The 18,514-nt window shown below is 38.8% G+C and overlaps 1 protein-coding gene across 1 annotated transcript in view; it reads left to right on the forward strand.

The window, feature by feature from the left end:
- lrrc73 (leucine rich repeat containing 73) overlaps positions 1–18,514 on the forward strand; it is a 550,518-nt gene that overhangs the window by 133,734 nt on the left and 398,270 nt on the right. The window lies entirely within an intron of this gene.

The raw sequence follows: 18,514 nt of genomic DNA on the forward strand, positions 1-18,514 counted from the left end.
TGAGCTGAAACTCTCTTTCTTCCTTTTACCTTTGAGCTGAAACTCTCTTTATTCTTTTTGCATTTGAGCAGTAACTCTCTTTCTTCCTTTTACCTTTGAGCTGAATCTCTCTTTCTTTCCTTTACCTTTGAGCTGAAACTCTCTTTCTTCTTTTTACTTTTAGCTGAAGCTCTCTTTCTTCCTTTTACTTTTGAAGCTGAACCTCTATTTCTTTCTTTTTAATTTTGAAGTTGGGATCTCTCTTTCTTCCTTTTACCTTTGAGCTGAAACTCTCTTCCTTCCATTTACTCTTGAGCTGAATCTCTCTTTCTTCCTTTTACCTTTGAGCTGAAACTCTCTTTCTTCTTTTTGCATTTGAGCAGTAACTCTCTTTCTTCCTTTTACCTTTGAGCTGAATCTCTTTCTTCCTTTTTGCTTTGAGCTGAAACTCTCTTTCTTCCTTTTATCTTTGAGCTGAATCTCTCTTTCTTCCTTTTTTCTTTGAGCTGAAACTCTCTTTCTTCCTTTTTTCTTTGAGCTGAAACTCTCTTTCTTCCTTTTATCTTTGAGCTGAATCTCTCTTTCTTCCTTTTATCTTTGAGCTGAATCTCTCTTTCTTCCTTTTACCTTTGAGCTGAATCTCTCTTTCTTCCTTTTACATTTGAGCTGAAACTCTCTTTCTTCCTTTTATTTTTGAGCTGAATCTCTCTTTCTTCCTTTTACCTTTGAGCTGAAACTCTCTTTCTTCCTTTTACCTTTGAGCTGAAACTCTCTTTCTTCCTTTTACATTTGAGCAGAAACTCTCTTTCTTCCTTTTACATTTGAGCTGAAACTCTCTTTCTTCTTTTTACTTTTAGCTGAAGCTCTCTTTCTTCCTTTTATTTTTGAGCTGAAACTCTCTTCCTTCCATTTACTCTTGAGCTGAATCTCTCTTTCTTCCTTTTACCCTTGAGCTGAAACTCTCTTTATTCTTTTTGCATTTGAGCAGTAACTCTCTTTCTTCCTTTAACCTTTGAGCTGAATCTCTCCTTCTTCCTTTTACCTTTGAGCAGAATCTCTCTTTCTTTCCTTTACCTTTGAGCTGAAACTCTCTTTCTTCTTTTTACTTTTAGCTGAAGCTCTCTTTCTTCCTTTTGCTCCTGAGCTGAAGCTCTCTTACTTCCCTTTAGCTTTGAGCTCAGACTCTCTTCCTTTTACCTTTGAGCTGAATCTCTCTTTCTTCCATTTACTCTTGAGCTGAATCTCTCTTTCTTCCTTTTACATTTGAGCTGAATCTCTCTTTCTTCCTTTTACCTTTGAGCTGAATCTCTCTTTCTTCCATTTACTCTTGAGCTGAATCTCTCTTTCTTCCTTTTACATTTGAGCTGAATCTCTCTTTCTTCCTTTTACCTTTGAAGCTGAAATTCTATTTCTTCCTTTTACTTTTGAGCTGAAACTGTTTCTTCCTTTTACTTTTGAGCTGAAACTGTTTCTTCCTTTGACTTTTGAGCTGAAACTCTGTTTCTTCTTTTTACTTTTCAAGATGAAACTGTTTCTTTCATTCCCTTTTGAAGCTGAAAATCTCTTTCTTCCTTTTCCTTTTCAAGATGAAACTATCTCTTTCATTCCCTTTTGAAGCTGAAAATCTCTTTATTCCTTTTCCTTTTCAAGATGAAACTATCTCTTTCATTCCCTTTTGAAGCTGAAAATCTCTTTCTTCCTTTTCCTTTTCAAGGTGAAACTCTTTCTTCCATTCCCTTTTGAAGCTGAAACTCTTTCTTCCTTTCACCTCTGAGCTGAATCTCTCTTTCTTCCTTTTTCCTTTGAGCTGAAAGTCTCTTCCTTCCTTTTACCTTTGAGCTGAAACTCTCTTTCTTCCTTTTACCTTTGAGCTGAAACTCTCTTTCTTCCTTTTACCTTTGAGCTGAATCTCTCTTTCTTCCTTTTACCTTTGAGCTGAACCTCTCTTTCTTCCTTTTACATTTGAGCTGAAACTCTCTTTCTTCCTTTTACCTTTGAGCTGAATCTCTCCTTCTTCCTTTTACCTTTGAGCAGAATCTCTCTTTCTTCCTTTTTACTTTGAGCTGAAACTCTCTTTCTTCCTTTTACCTTTGAGCTGAAACTCTCTTTATTCTTTTTGCATTTGAGCAGTAACTCTCTTTCTTCCTTTTACCTTTGAGCTGAATCTCTCTTTCTTTCCTTTACCTTTGAGCTGAAACTCTCTTTCTTCTTTTTACTTTTAGCTGAAGCTCTCTTTCTTCCTTTTACTTTTGAAGCTGAACCTCTATTTCTTTCTTTTTAATTTTGAAGTTGGGATCTCTCTTTCTTCCTTTTACCTTTGAGCTGAAACTCTCTTCCTTCCATTTACTCTTGAGCTGAATCTCTCTTTCTTCCTTTTACCTTTGAGCTGAAACTCTCTTTCTTCTTTTTGCATTTGAGCAGTAACTCTCTTTCTTCCTTTTACCTTTGAGCTGAATCTCTTTCTTCCTTTTTGCTTTGAGCTGAAACTCTCTTTCTTCCTTTTATCTTTGAGCTGAATCTCTCTTTCTTCCTTTTTTCTTTGAGCTGAAACTCTCTTTCTTCCTTTTTTCTTTGAGCTGAAACTCTCTTTCTTCCTTTTATCTTTGAGCTGAATCTCTCTTTCTTCCTTTTATCTTTGAGCTGAATCTCTCTTTCTTCCTTTTACCTTTGAGCTGAATCTCTCTTTCTTCCTTTTACATTTGAGCTGAAACTCTCTTTCTTCCTTTTATTTTTGAGCTGAATCTCTCTTTCTTCCTTTTACCTTTGAGCTGAAACTCTCTTTCTTCCTTTTACCTTTGAGCTGAAACTCTCTTTCTTCCTTTTACATTTGAGCAGAAACTCTCTTTCTTCCTTTTACATTTGAGCTGAAACTCTCTTTCTTCTTTTTACTTTTAGCTGAAGCTCTCTTTCTTCCTTTTATTTTTGAGCTGAAACTCTCTTCCTTCCATTTACTCTTGAGCTGAATCTCTCTTTCTTCCTTTTACCCTTGAGCTGAAACTCTCTTTATTCTTTTTGCATTTGAGCAGTAACTCTCTTTCTTCCTTTAACCTTTGAGCTGAATCTCTCCTTCTTCCTTTTACCTTTGAGCAGAATCTCTCTTTCTTTCCTTTACCTTTGAGCTGAAACTCTCTTTCTTCTTTTTACTTTTAGCTGAAGCTCTCTTTCTTCCTTTTGCTCCTGAGCTGAAGCTCTCTTACTTCCCTTTAGCTTTGAGCTCAGACTCTCTTCCTTTTACCTTTGAGCTGAATCTCTCTTTCTTCCATTTACTCTTGAGCTGAATCTCTCTTTCTTCCTTTTACATTTGAGCTGAATCTCTCTTTCTTCCTTTTACCTTTGAGCTGAATCTCTCTTTCTTCCATTTACTCTTGAGCTGAATCTCTCTTTCTTCCTTTTACATTTGAGCTGAATCTCTCTTTCTTCCTTTTACCTTTGAAGCTGAAATTCTATTTCTTCCTTTTACTTTTGAGCTGAAACTGTTTCTTCCTTTTACTTTTGAGCTGAAACTGTTTCTTCCTTTGACTTTTGAGCTGAAACTCTGTTTCTTCTTTTTACTTTTCAAGATGAAACTGTTTCTTTCATTCCCTTTTGAAGCTGAAAATCTCTTTCTTCCTTTTCCTTTTCAAGATGAAACTATCTCTTTCATTCCCTTTTGAAGCTGAAAATCTCTTTATTCCTTTTCCTTTTCAAGATGAAACTATCTCTTTCATTCCCTTTTGAAGCTGAAAATCTCTTTCTTCCTTTTCCTTTTCAAGGTGAAACTCTTTCTTCCATTCCCTTTTGAAGCTGAAACTCTTTCTTCCTTTCACCTCTGAGCTGAATCTCTCTTTCTTCCTTTTTCCTTTGAGCTGAAAGTCTCTTCCTTCCTTTTAGCTTTGAACTGAATCGCTCTTTCTTCCTTTTACTTTTGAGCTGAAAGTCTCTTTCTTCCTTTTATTTTTGAAGCTGAAACTCTATTTCTTCCTTTTACCTTTGAACGGAATCTTTCTTTCTTTCTTTTACCTTTGAGCTGAAACTCTCTTTCTTCCTTTTTCCTTTGAGCTGAATCTCTCTTTCTTCCTTTTACCTTTGAGCTGAAACTCTATTTCTTCCTTTTATCTTTGAGCTGAATCTCTCTTTCTTCCTTTTACCTTTGAGCTGAAAGTCTCTTTCTTCCTTTTATTTTTGAAGCTGAAACTCTATTTCTTCCTTTTACCTTTGAACGGAATCTTTGTTTCTTTCTTTTACCTTTGAGCTGAAACTCTCTTTCTTCCTTTTTACTTTGAGCTGAATCTCTCTTTCTTCCTTTTACCTTTGAGCTGAAACTCTATTTCTTCCTTTTATCTTTGAGCTGAATCTCTCTTTCTTCCTTTTACCTTTGAGCGGAATCTCTCTTTCTTGCTTTTACCTTTGTGCTGAATCTCTCTCTTCCTTTTACCTTTGAGCTGAATCTCTCTTCCATTTACTCTTGAGCTGAATCTCTCTTTCTTCCATTTACCTTTGAGCTGAATCTCTCTTTCTTCCTTTTACCTTTGAGCGGAATGTCTCTTTCTTGCTTTTACCTTTGTGCTGAATCTCTCTCTTCCTTTTACCTTTGAGCTGAATCTCTCTTCCATTTACTCTTGAGCTGAATCTCTCTTTCTTCCATTTACCTTTGAGCTGAATCTCTCTTTCTTCCTTTTACCTTTGAGCTGAATCTCTCTTTCTTCCATTCACATTTGAGCGGAATCTCTCTTTCTTGATTTTACCTTTGTGCTGAATCTCACTCTTCCTTTTACCTTTGAGCTGAATCTTTCTTCCATTTACTCTTGAGCTGAATCTCTCTTTCTTCCATTCACATTTGAGCGGAATCTCTCTTTCTTCCTTTTACCTTTGAGCTGAATCTCTCTTTCTTCCATTCACATTTGAGCGGAATCTCTCTTTCTTCCTTTTACCTTTGAGCTGAATCTCTCTTTCTTCCTTTTCCATTTGAAGCTGAATCTCTCTTTCTTCCTTTTACCTTTGAGCTGAATCTCTCTTTCTTCCTTTTACCTTTGAGCAGAAACTCTCTTTCTTCCTTTTTACTTTGAGTTGAAACTCTCTTTCTTCCTTTTACATTTGAGCTGAATCTCTCTTCCCTTTCCTTTTGAAACTGTTAATCTATTTCTTTCTTTTTAATTTTGAAGTTGGGATCTCTCTTTCTTCCTTTTACCTTTGAGCAGAAACTCTCTTTCTTCCTTTTTACTTTGAGCTGAAACTCTCTCTTCCTTTTACCTTTGAGCTGAATCTCTCTTCCATTTACTCTTGAGCTGAATCTCTCTTTCTTTCATTTACCTTTGAGCTGAATCTCTCTTTCTTCCATTCACATTTGAGCGGAATCTCTCTTTCTTGCTTTTACCTTTGAGCTGAATCTCTCTCTTCCTTTTACCTTTGAGCTGAATCTCTCTTCCATTTACTCGAGCTGAATCTCTCTTTCTTCCTTTTACCTTTGAGCTGAATCTCTCTTTCATCCATTCACATCTGAGCGGAATCTCTCTTTCTTCCTTTTACCTTTGAGCTGAATCTCTCTTTCTTCCATTCACATTTGAGCGGAATCTCTCTTTCTTCCTTTTACCTTTGAGCTGAATCTCTCTTTCTTCCATTCACATTTGAGCGGAATCTCTCTTTCTTCCTTTTACCTTTGAGCTGAATCTCTCTTTCTTCCATTCACATTTGAGCGGAATCTCTCTTTCTTCCTTTTACCTTTGAGCTGAATCTCTCTTTCTTCCATTCACATTTGAGCGGAATCCCTCTTTCTTCCTTTTACCTTTGAGCTGAATCTCTCTTTCTTCCATTCACATTTGAGCGGAATCTCTCTTTCTTCCTTTTACCTTTGAGCTGAATCTCTCTTTCTTCCTTTTACCTTCAAGCTGAATCTCTCTTTCTTCCATTTACTCTTGAGCTGAATCTCTCTTTCTTCCATTTACCTTTGAGCAGAATCTCTCTTTCTTCCTTTTACCTTTGAGCTGAATCTCTCTTTCTTCCATTCACATTTGAGCTGAATCTCTCTTTCTTGCTTTTACCTTTGAGCTGAATCTCTCTCTTCCTTTTACCTTTGAGCTGAATCTCTCTTTCTTGCTTTTACCTTTGAGCTGAATCTCTCTCTTCCTTTTACCTTTGAGCTGAATCTCTCTTCCATTTACTCTTGAGCTGAATCTCTCTTTCTTTCTTTTACCTTTGAGCTCAATCTCTCTTTCTTCCTTTTACCTTTGAGCTGAATCTCTCTTTCTTCCTTTTACCTTTGAGCGGAATCTCTCTTTCTTGCTTTTACCTTTGTGCTGAATCTCTCTCTTCCTTTTACCTTTGAGCTGAATCTCTCTTCCATTTACTCTTGAGCTGAATCTCTCTTTCTTCCATTTACCTTTGAGCTGAATCTCTCTTTCTTCCTTTTACCTTTGAGCTGAATCTCTCTTTCTTCCATTCACATTTGAGCGGAATCTCTCTTTCTTGATTTTACCTTTGTGCTGAATCTCACTCTTCCTTTTACCTTTGAGCTGAATCTTTCTTCCATTTACTCTTGAGCTGAATCTCTCTTTCTTCCATTCACATTTGAGCGGAATCTCTCTTTCTTCCTTTTACCTTTGAGCTGAATCTCTCTTTCTTCCATTCACATTTGAGCGGAATCTCTCTTTCTTCCTTTTACCTTTGAGCTGAATCTCTCTTTCTTCCTTTTCCATTTGAAGCTGAATCTCTCTTTCTTCCTTTTACCTGTGAGCTGAATCTCTCTTTCTTCCTTATACTTTTGAGCTGAATCTCTGTTTCTTCCTTTTACTCCTGAGCTGAAGCTCTCTTTCTTCCTTTTACTCCTGAGCTGAAGCTCTCTTACTTCCTTTTACCTTTGAGCTGAATCTCTCTTTCTTCCATTCACATTTGAGCGGAATCTCTCTTTCTTGCTTTTACCTTTGAGCTGAATCTCTCTCTTCCTTTTACCTTTGAGCTGAATCTCTCTTCCATTTACTCTTGAGGTGAATCTCTCTTTCTTCCTTTTACCTTTGAGCTGAATCTCTCTTTCTTCCATTCACATTTGAGCGGAATCTCTCTTTCTTCCTTTTACCTTTGAGCTGAATCTCTCTTTCTTCCATTCACATTTGAGTGGAATCTCTCTTTCTTCCTTTTACCTTTGAGCTGAAACTCTGTTTCTTCCTTTTTACTTTTGAGCTGAATCTCTCTTTCTTCCTTTTACCTTTGAGCTGAAACTCTCCTTCTTCTTTTTACTTTTAAGCTGAAACTCTCTTTGTTCCTTTCACCTTTGAGCTGAATCTCTCTTTCTTCCTTTTACCTTTGAGCAGAAACTCTCTTTCTTCCTTTTTACTTTGAGTTGAAACTCTCTTTCTTCCTTTTACATTTGAGCTGAATCTCTCTTCCCTTTCCTTTTGAAACTGTTACTCTATTTCTTTCTTTTTAATTTTGAAGTTGGGATCTCTCTTTCTTGCTTTTACCTTTGAGCTGAAACTCTCTCTTCCTTTTACCTTTGAGCTAAATCTCTCTTCCATTTACTCTTGAGCTGAATCTCTCTTTCTTCCTTTTACCTTTGAGCTGAAGCTCTCTTTCTTCCATTCACATTTGAGCGGAATCTCTCTTTCTTCCTTTTACCTTTGAGCTGAATCTCTCTCTTCCTTTTACCTTTGAGCTGAATCTCTCTTCCATTTACTCTTGAGCTGAATCTCTCTTTCTTCCTTTTACCTTTGAGCTGAATCTCTCTTTCTTCCATTCACATTTGAGCGGAATCTCTCTTTCTTCCTTTTACCTTTGAGCTGAATCTCTCTTTCTTCCATTCACATTTGAGCGGAATCTCTCTTTCTTCCTTTTACCTTTGAGCTGAATCTCTCTTTCTTCCATTCACATTTGAGCGGAATCTCTCTTTCTTCCTTTTACCTTTGAGCTGAATCTCTCTTTCTTCCATTCACATTTGAGCGGAATCCCTCTTTCTTCCTTTTACCTTTGAGCTGAATCTCTCTTTCTTCCATTCACATTTGAGCGGAATCTCTCTTTCTTCCTTTTACCTTTGAGCTGAATCTCTCTTTCTTCCTTTTACCTTCAAGCTGAATCTCTCTTTCTTCCATTTACTCTTGAGCTGAATCTCTCTTTCTTCCATTTACCTTTGAGCTGAATCTCTCTTTCTTCCTTTTACCTTTGAGCTGAATCTCTCTTTCTTCCATTCACATTTGAGCTGAATCTCTCTTTCTTGCTTTTACCTTTGAGCTGCATCTCTCTCTTCCTTTTACCTTTGAGCTGAATCTCTCTTTCTTGCTTTTACCTTTGAGCTGAATCTCTCTCTTCCTTTTACCTTTGAGCTGAATCTCTCTTCCATTTACTCTTGAGCTGAATCTCTCTTTCTTTCTTTTACCTTTGAGCTCAATCTCTCTTTCTTCCTTTTACCTTTGAGCTGAATCTCTCTTTCTTCCTTTTACCTTTGAGCGGAATCTCTCTTTCTTGCTTTTACCTTTGTGCTGAATCTCTCTCTTCCTTTTACCTTTGAGCTGAATCTCTCTTCCATTTACTCTTGAGCTGAATCTCTCTTTCTTCCATTTACCTTTGAGCTGAATCTCTCTTTCTTCCTTTTACCTTTGAGCTGAATCTCTCTTTCTTCCATTCACATTTGAGCGGAATCTCTCTTTCTTGATTTTACCTTTGTGCTGAATCTCACTCTTCCTTTTACCTTTGAGCTGAATCTTTCTTCCATTTACTCTTGAGCTGAATCTCTCTTTCTTCCATTCACATTTGAGCGGAATCTCTCTTTCTTCCTTTTACCTTTGAGCTGAATCTCTCTTTCTTCCATTCACATTTGAGCGGAATCTCTCTTTCTTCCTTTTACCTTTGAGCTGAATCTCTCTTTCTTCCTTTTCCATTTGAAGCTGAATCTCTCTTTCTTCCTTTTACCTGTGAGCTGAATCTCTCTTTCTTCCTTATACTTTTGAGCTGAATCTCTGTTTCTTCCTTTTACTCCTGAGCTGAAGCTCTCTTTCTTCCTTTTACTCCTGAGCTGAAGCTCTCTTACTTCCTTTTACCTTTGAGCTGAATCTCTCTTTCTTCCATTCACATTTGAGCGGAATCTCTCTTTCTTGCTTTTACCTTTGAGCTGAATCTCTCTCTTCCTTTTACCTTTGAGCTGAATCTCTCTTCCATTTACTCTTGAGGTGAATCTCTCTTTCTTCCTTTTACCTTTGAGCTGAATCTCTCTTTCTTCCATTCACATTTGAGCGGAATCTCTCTTTCTTCCTTTTACCTTTGAGCTGAATCTCTCTTTCTTCCATTCACATTTGAGTGGAATCTCTCTTTCTTCCTTTTACCTTTGAGCTGAAACTCTGTTTCTTCCTTTTTACTTTTGAGCTGAATCTCTCTTTCTTCCTTTTACCTTTGAGCTGAAACTCTCCTTCTTCTTTTTACTTTTAAGCTGAAACTCTCTTTGTTCCTTTCACCTTTGAGCTGAATCTCTCTTTCTTCCTTTTACCTTTGAGCAGAAACTCTCTTTCTTCCTTTTTACTTTGAGTTGAAACTCTCTTTCTTCCTTTTACAATTGAGCTGAATCTCTCTTCCCTTTCCTTTTGAAACTGTTACTCTATTTCTTTCTTTTTAATTTTGAAGTTGGGATCTCTCTTTCTTGCTTTTACCTTTGAGCTGAAACTCTCTCTTCCTTTTACCTTTGAGCTAAATCTCTCTTCCATTTACTCTTGAGCTGAATCTCTCTTTCTTCCTTTTACCTTTGAGCTGAAGCTCTCTTTCTTCCATTCACATTTGAGCGGAATCTCTCTTTCTTCCTTTTACCTTTGAGCTGAATCTCTCTCTTCCTTTTACCTTTGAGCTGAATCTCTCTTCCATTTACTCTTGAGCTGAATCTCTCTTTCTTCCTTTTACCTTTGAGCTGAATCTCTCTTTCTTCCATTCACATTTGAGCGGAATCTCTCTTTCTTCCTTTTACCTTTGAGCTGAATCTCTCTTTCTTCCATTCACATTTGAGCGGAATCTCTCTTTCTTCCTTTTACCTTTGAGCTGAATCTCTCTTTCTTCCATTCACATTTGAGCGGAATCTCTCTTTCTTCCTTTTACCTTTGAGCTGAATCTCTCTTTCTTCCATTCACATTTGAGCGGAATCTCTCTTTCTTCCTTTTACCTTTGAGCTGAATCTCTCTTTCTTCCATTCACATTTGAGCGGACTCTCTCTTTCTTCCTTTTACCTTTGAGCTGAATCTCTCTTTCTTCCTTTTACCTTCAAGCTGAATCTCTCTTTCTTCCATTTACTCTTGAGCTGTATCTCTCTTTCTTCCATTTACCTTTGAGCTGAATCTCTCTTTCTTCCTTTTACCTTTGAGCTGAATCTCTCTTTCTTCCATTCACATTTGAGCGGAATCTCTCTTTCTTCCTTTTACCTTTGAGCTGAATCTCTCTCTTCCTTTTACCTTTGAGCTGAATCTCTCTTCCATTTACTCTTGAGCTGAATCTCTCTTTCTTCCTTTTACCTTTGAGCTGAATCTCTCTTTCTTCCTTTTACCTTTGAGCTGAATCTCTCTTTCTTCCTTTTACCTTTGAGCGGAATCTCTCTTTCTTGCTTTTACCTTTGTGCTGAATCTCTCTCTTCCTTTTACCTTTGAGCTGAATCTCTCTTCCATTTACTCTTGAGCTGAATCTCTCTTTCTTCCATTTACCTTTGAGCTGAATCTCTCTTTCTTCCTTTTACCTTTGAGCTGAATCTCTCTTTCTTCCATTCACATTTGAGCGGAATCTCTCTTTCTTGCTTTTACCTTTGTGCTGAATCTCTCTCTTCCTTTTACCTTTGAGCTGAATCTTTCTTCCATTTACTCTTGAGCTGAATCTCTCTTTCTTCCATTTACCTTTGAGCTGAATCTCTCTTTCTTCCTTTTACCTTTGAGCTGAATCTCTCTTTCTTCCATTCACATTTGAGCGGAATCTCTCTTTCTTTCTTTTACCTTTGAGCTGAATCTCTCTTTCTTCCTTTTACCTTTGAGCTGAATCTCTCTTTCTTCCTTTTACCTTTGAGCGGAATCTCTCTTTCTTGCTTTTACCTTTGTGCTGAATCTCTCTCTTCCTTTTACCTTTGAGCTGAATCTCTCTTCCATTTACTCTTGAGCTGAATCTCTCTTTCTTCCATTTACCTTTGAGCTGAATCTCTCTTTCTTCCTTTTACCTTTGAGCTGAATCTCTCTTTCTTCCATTCACATTTGAGCGGAATCTCTCTTTCTTGCTTTTACCTTTGTGCTGAATCTCTCTCTTCCTTTTACCTTTGAGCTGAATCTTTCTTCCATTTACTCTTGAGCTGAATCTCTCTTTCTTCCATTCACATTTGAGCGGAATCTCTCTTTCTTCCTTTTACCTTTGAGCTGAATCTCTCTTTCTTCCATTCACATTTGAGCGGAATCTCTCTTTCTTCCTTTTACCTTTGAGCTGAATCTCTCTTTCTTCCTTTTCCATTTGAAGCTGAATCTCTCTTTCTTCCTTTTACCTGTGAGCTGAATCTCTCTTTCTTCCTCATACTTTTGAGCTGAATCTCTGTTTCTTCCTTTTACTCCTGAGCTGAAGCTCTCTTTCTTCCTTTTACTCCTGAGCTGAAGCTCTCTTACTTCCTTTTACCTTTGAGCTGAATCTCTCTTTCTTCCATTCACATTTGAGCGGAATCTCTCTTTCTTGCTTTTACCTTTGAGCTGAATCTCTCTCTTCCTTTTACCTTTGAGCTGAATCTCTCTTCCATTTACTCTTGAGCTGAATCTCTCTTTCTTCCTTTTACCTTTGAGCTGAATCTCTCTTTCTTCCATTCACATTTGAGCGGAATCTCTCTTTCTTCCTTTTACCTTTGAGCTGAATCTCTCTTTCTTCCATTCACATTTGAGTGGAATCTCTCTTTCTTCCTTTTACCTTTGAGCTGAAACTCTGTTTTTTCCTTTTTACTTTTGAGCTGAATCTCTCTTTCTTCCTTTTACCTTTGAGCTGAAACTCTCCTTCTTCTTTTTACTTTTAAGCTGAAACTCTCTTTCTTCCTTTTACCTTTGAGCTGAATCTCTCTTTCTTCCTTTTACCTTTGAGCAGAAACTCTCTTTCTTCCTTTTTACTTTGAGTTGAAACTCTCTTTCTTCCTTTTACATTTGAGCTGAATCTCTCTTCCCTTTCCTTTTGAAACTGTTACTCTATTTCTTTCTTTTTAATTTTGAAGTTGGGATCTCTCTTTCTTGCTTTTACCTTTGAGCTGAATCTCTCTTCCATTTACTCTTGAGCTGAATCTCTCTTTCTTCCTTTTACCTTTGAGCTGAAGCTCTCTTTCTTCCATTCACATTTGAGCGGAATCTCTCTTTCTTGCTTTTACCTTTGAGCTGAATCTCTCTTCCATTTACTCTTGAGCTGAATCTCTCTTTCTTCCTTTTACCTTTGAGCTGAATCTCTCTTTCTTCCATTCACATTTGAGCGGAATCTCTCTTTCTTCCTTTTACCTTTGAGCTGAATCTCTCTTTCTTCCATTCACATTTGAGCGGAATCTCTCTTTCTTCCTTTTACCTTTGAGCTGAATCTCTCTTTCTTCCATTCACATTTGAGCGGAATCTCTCTTTCTTCCTTTTACCTTTGAGCTGAATCTCTCTTTCTTCCATTCACATTTGAGCGGAATCTCTCTTTCTTCCTTTTACCTTTGAGCTGAATCTCTCTTTCTTCCATTCACATTTGAGCGGAATCTCTCTTTCTTCCTTTTACCTTTGAGCTGAATCTCTCTTTCTTCCATTCACATTTGAGCGGAATCTCTCTTTCTTCCTTTTACCTTTGAGCTGAATCTCTCTTTCTTCCTTTTACCTTCAAGCTGAATCTCTCTTTCTTCCATTTACTCTTGAGCTGAATCTCTCTTTCTTCCATTTACCTTTGAGCTGAATCTCTCTTTCTTCCTTTTACCTTTGAGCTGAATCTCTCTTTCTTCCATTCACATTTGAGCGGAATCTCTCTTTCTTCCTTTTACCTTTGAGCTGAATCTCTCTTTCTTCCTTTTCCATTTGAAGCTGAATCTCTCTTTCTTCCTTTTACCTGTGAGCTGAATCTCTCTTTCTTCCTTATACTTTTGAGCTGAATCTCTGTTTCTTCCTTTTACTCCTGAGCTGAAGCTCTCTTTCTTCCTTTTACTCCTGAGCTGAAGCTCTCTTTCTTCCCTTTACCTTTGAGCTGAAGCTCTCTTACTTCCCTTTATCTTTGAGCTGAAACTTTCTTTCTTCTTTTTACTTTTGAGCTGAAACTCTGTTTCATCCTTTTACTTTTGAGCTGAAGCTCTCTTTCTTCTTTTTACTCCTGAGCTGAAGCTCTCTTACTTCCCTTTACCTTTGAGCTGAAGCTCTCTTACCTCCCTTTATCTTTGAGCTGAATCTCTCTTTCTTCCTTATACTTTTGAGCTGAATCTCTGTTTCTTCCTTTTACTCCTGAGCTGAAGCTCTCTTTCTTCCTTTTACTCCTGAGCTGTAGCTCTCTTTCTTCCCTTTACCTTTGAGCTGAAGCTCTCTTACTTCCCTTTATCTTTGAGCTGAAACTTTCTTTCTTCTTTTTACTTTTGAGCTGAAACTCTGTTTCTTCCTTTTACTTTTGAGCTGAAGCTCTCTTTCTTCTTTTTACTCCTGAGCTGAAGCTCTCTTACTTCCCTTTACCTTTGAGCTGAAGCTCTCTTACCTCCCTTTATCTTTGAGCTGAAACTCTCTTTCTTCTTTTTACTTTTGAGCTGAAACTCTGTTTCTTCCTTTTACTCTTGAGCTGAAGCTCTCTTTCTTCCTTTTACTCCTGAGCTGAAGCTCTCTTACTTCCCTTTACCTTTGAGCTGAAGCTCTCTTACTTCCCTTTACCTTTGAGCTGAAACTCTCTTCCTTTTATTTTTGAAGCTGAAACTCTCTTCTTCTTCATTTTGAGCGGAAACTCTCCTCCTTCCTTTTCCTGTTGAAACTGAAACTCTTTCTTCCTTTTCCTTTTGAAGCTGAAGCTCTTCCCTTTTGAACTATAACTGATTTCTATCTGGAATTATTTTTTCAGACTTGTTTTGTGGGCCTTTTTCTTCTAGTTCAGGGGTAAGTTTAAAATGGTTAGCTACACTTTTTACCTGTTCAGTTTTCTTTGCTGTTTGTCTGAAATTGATTCACACCGTGTAGCTAAACTTTTTAAATTTTCAACGGTTACTTTGTTTAACTTCTCATGGGATATCTCTCCCTGTTCTAAAAACTGCTCAGCCATCTCATTTGTTTCTAGCACCGGAGAGAAAACACAGAAGACCTCAACAAAACATGTTTGTTTATCTTCCTGCAATTTAGGTGGTCAATTTACCTCCCGTTTTCCCAATCTCATTTGTCTGGCAGTTCAGATCCTATTTTCCAGCCTACAATTTATTATGGCCTTGTGGTGTGACGTGGGTGGTTGCCACTGTTCAACTCCTCCCGGACTGCAACAAATTTATTTGTATCAAAGTTTAACCCCTTGGTGTTTCATTTTTCAAATAACCAGACAGTGACAGGTTGTCTTTTAGGTTTTCAAAGCAGAAAGTTAATGGTTTATTGATCAATATGCCTTATCCCAAAATTGTTGCAACCTCATTCACTCACGCATTTGCTCGTGCACACACACACACACACACACACACACGCACACGTAGAACCAAATAGAGGAGGGAAAGAGGTAGATAGGTTTTAGTGGGGATGAACGGTTTCAATAAATCTTTTTATTTATTTAGAGATACAGCACTGAAACAGGTCCTTCGGCCCACCGAGTCTGTGCCTACCAACAACCACCTATTTATACTAACCCTACAGTAATCCCATATTCCCTATCACCTACCTTCACTAGGGGCAATTTACAATGGCCAATTTACCTATCACCTGCAAGTCTTTTGGATGTGGAAGGAAACCGGAGCACCCGGCGAAAACCCATGCAGACACAGGGAGAACTTGCATACTCCGCACAGGCAGCACCCAGAATCGAACCCGGGTCGCTGGAGCTGTGAGGCTGCAGTGCTAACCACTGCGCCACTGTGCCGCCCACAATCTGTTGGGTTGTCTTGAGAATCAAGTTGTAGATAGTTTCAGGCCTGAGATGAGTGTAGATTTCTCTCTTGATTGAAGGTTCTGTTGAAGATGGTGGGTCACTTCCAGCTCTCTCTGCTGTATGATATAGATGCCGTACTTTTTCAGCAGAGCATGTGCTTTCTGGCTTGCTGGAATGCTAGCTGTTTCAATTCGCTTCACTTTCTGGATCAGTTTTTCTCTCTCTCTGGCTGCCTTTATTTTAAGGTAAAACTGTGTCACCTTTCACTTCCTGTTCGGAGACACTCTGGTTTAATTCCCATGGTGATTGCACAATGGCCCAAGATGTGGCTACTTCGCACCTCCTTTGTTTTAGAAGAAGACATTCAGTTCGGGAATGTTTTTAGGATAGGTGTGAAATTAACAACTTTTTGGCTTTGAAAATTTGTTCTTTGTCTTTGTCAGACTGTTTGAACAAACAAAAGCTGAATCCCCTTTCTCTTTCACAGTCATTTTGGACCATTGTTCAATTTTTAGAATAAAGGTTCATTTTTTAAAGACAATGTCTGTTTTTTCATAACTTTCCAGAATTGTTGTATCATCACACTTCCAATGTCTGTGACAATTCCTACTTTTAGGATATGAACTTTATTCAAGGTGGACTCTTTAAATTGACGTTACCTTTTAAGAAAAGGTGGGCAATGCTGCCAAAGATGGCCACAGAAGGTCAGATGACCTGGCCTGTAGAGTTGAACATTGCCTTACTGTCTGTCAAGGACAAAAGGATACATTACAGGCTAGGAGGTATCAATTGCACCCATCCTGAAACCATCAGGAGACATTCCTGAATTGAATGGGCTCTTCTGAAACAAAGAAGGTGTGAATTAGCCACATCGTAACTGGATTATATTCATCCAGACATTAATGGATGACCATGGATTCCACATCCTGGTTCATTGTGTGGTCACAACAGAGGAGAGGGCCATGCATCTCGTAAGAGAAGATAATGAGAGATTTGTACCTTAAAAGTTAGCTCTCTACAGAGAGATAGAGAGAGAGAGAGATCACAGGAGCATCACAGAAAAGGAATCCAGTGTGAGGCTGTGGAAAGAAAACCAGGCAAAAGAAGGAAGAAGCCCTGCTGTTAATTCTGCACTTCAGCTTGGTGCAGCAGCAACTGATAGTGACCCACCACCTCCTACCTGAAATCCTAACCACCAGAAATCTCTTAACACCTCAACAAGTCAGGACTACAAGCAATCCAGACCTGCATCTTTAAAAAAGACTGATCTACTTCGAAGATTCAACAGGTTTGCCATAAATCATGAACACCCAGCACAGCTACAACATTGGCATCTACCCAATAATGTGGAAAATTGTCCAGGTATGTCCTATCTGTAAAAAGCTGTCCCACCAGTCTACTCTTGATCATCAGCAAAATGAGAGAAGGTGTCATTGATAGTGCAATCAAGTGGCAATTACTCTAAAACAACCTGCTCACTGACGCTTAGTTTGGGACCCTCCAGGGCCAAGCGGCTCCATACATCATTACAGCCTTGGTTCAAACATGGACAAAAGAGCTGAATTCCAGAGGAGAGGTGAGAGTGACTGCCCTTGACATCAAGGCATCATTTGATCGAGTATGGCATCACGGAGCCCTAGTAAAACTGGAGTCAATGGGAATCAGGGGGAAAACTCTTCGCTGGTTGGAGGCATACCTAGCATAAAGGAAGATGGTTGTGGTGATTGGAAGCCTATCATCTCAGTCCCTGAACATCACTGCAGGAATTCCTCAGGATAGTGTCCTAGGCGTATCCATCTTCAGCTGCTTCATTATTGACATTCTGTCCATCATAGGGTCAGAGTGGGGATGTTCACTGACTGCACAGTGTTCAGTATCATTTATGACTCCTCAGATCTTGAAGCAGTCTGTATCAGCCTGCAGCAAGACCTGGACTTGGGCTGATAGGTGGCAAGTAACATTTGCACCACACAAGTGCCAGACAATGATCATCTCCAACAAAAGAGAAGCTAACCATCTCCCCTTGATGTTTAATGGCATTACCATTACTGAATCCCCTACCATGAACATCCTGGGGGTCATCATTGACCAGAAATTGACCTGGACCAGCCATATAAATACTGTGGCTACAAGAGCAGGTCAGAGGCTGGGAATTTTGTGGTGAGTAACTCACCTCCTGTTTCCCCAAAGCCTGTCCACCATCGACAAGGCACAAGTCAGGAGTTTGATGGACTACTCTCCACTTGCCTGGATGGGTGCAGCTCCAACAACACTCAAGGTGCTTGACACCATCCAGGAAAAAGCTTGATTGACACCCATGCACCATCTTAAACGTTCATTCTCTCTACCACCGATGCACAGTGGCAGCAGTGTGTGCCATCTACGAGATGCACTGCAGCAGCTCACCAAGCTTCCTTCGACCACAGCTTCGAAACCCGCGACCTCTCCCTTCTAGAAGGACAAGAGCAGCAGACGCATGGGAACACCACCACATGCAAGTTCCAACCTCCATACCATCCTAACTTGGAACTTTATCGCCGTTCCTTCACTGTCACTAGATCAAAATCCCAGAATTCCCTTCCTAACAGCACTGTGGTGGAACCCACACCACATGGGTTCGAGGAGGTGGATCATCACCACCTTCTCAAAGTTAATTAGGGATGGGCAACAAAAGCTGGCCTTTCCAGTGGCACTCACATCCTACGAACAATTGAAAAAAAGAGCACTAGCATTGACATTGGATCAAAGGATTTGCCCTTGATGTGACAGTCACTCTGATAAACTTCTAAACACAATTTTGCCTCAAGTGCAGCCAGGGACACCTCCACAGAAATGCGCATTTCTGGGCCTTCTTTTATAGCAGAATAATACAGAAAACGGCAGGCCCAATATGTAGAATATATGAGGTCAAGCATTTTACAGAGCCCCTTCTGACCTTTCAAGGCAGTGAAGGTGTTCCTTTCAGACCTGAATGATCAATCTAATAGTGAAATAAAGAAATATGGAAGTAGGGCAGGCACATGGTCTACTACTCATGTACAAGGTAAACTCTAGCACAGAATAGTTGGGCCGAATGACCTGTTTCCATGCTCTAATTTCTGTGTAATTCTATGTGAAATATTCATCAGAACTCCTGATGAAAGGTCACAGACTTGAAATGTTAACTCTGCTTCTCTCTCCACAGATGCTGCCAGACCTGAAGAGTATTTCCAGCACTTACTGTTTTTATTTCTTATATTTTTATTTCAGTTGAAAATAATCACCTCCTCATTTCTCTGTACTATTTTGCATTGTTTTTCATCACAATGCTAAAGTACAGCATAAAATAGCAAAGTACACTGACTGCATAAATGTGGTTTCAATTTTCTTTTTTGTTATTTCATTATGGATCAGAGCAAAAATAAGATATAGAAACTTGTTTCAAAGTCAGATGCTATGTTAATATTTAACGTGTGCCAAAGTGTGTTGGCAAAGCAAAGGAACTCTCAGATTGAGAAAGTAAACAGACATCACTTTTCCAGTTCCTGACCCAGATGACTTG

The sequence above is a fragment of the Heterodontus francisci genome, chromosome 3 (genome assembly GCF_036365525.1).
Source record: "Heterodontus francisci isolate sHetFra1 chromosome 3, sHetFra1.hap1, whole genome shotgun sequence".
NCBI lineage: Eukaryota > Metazoa > Chordata > Chondrichthyes > Heterodontiformes > Heterodontidae > Heterodontus > Heterodontus francisci.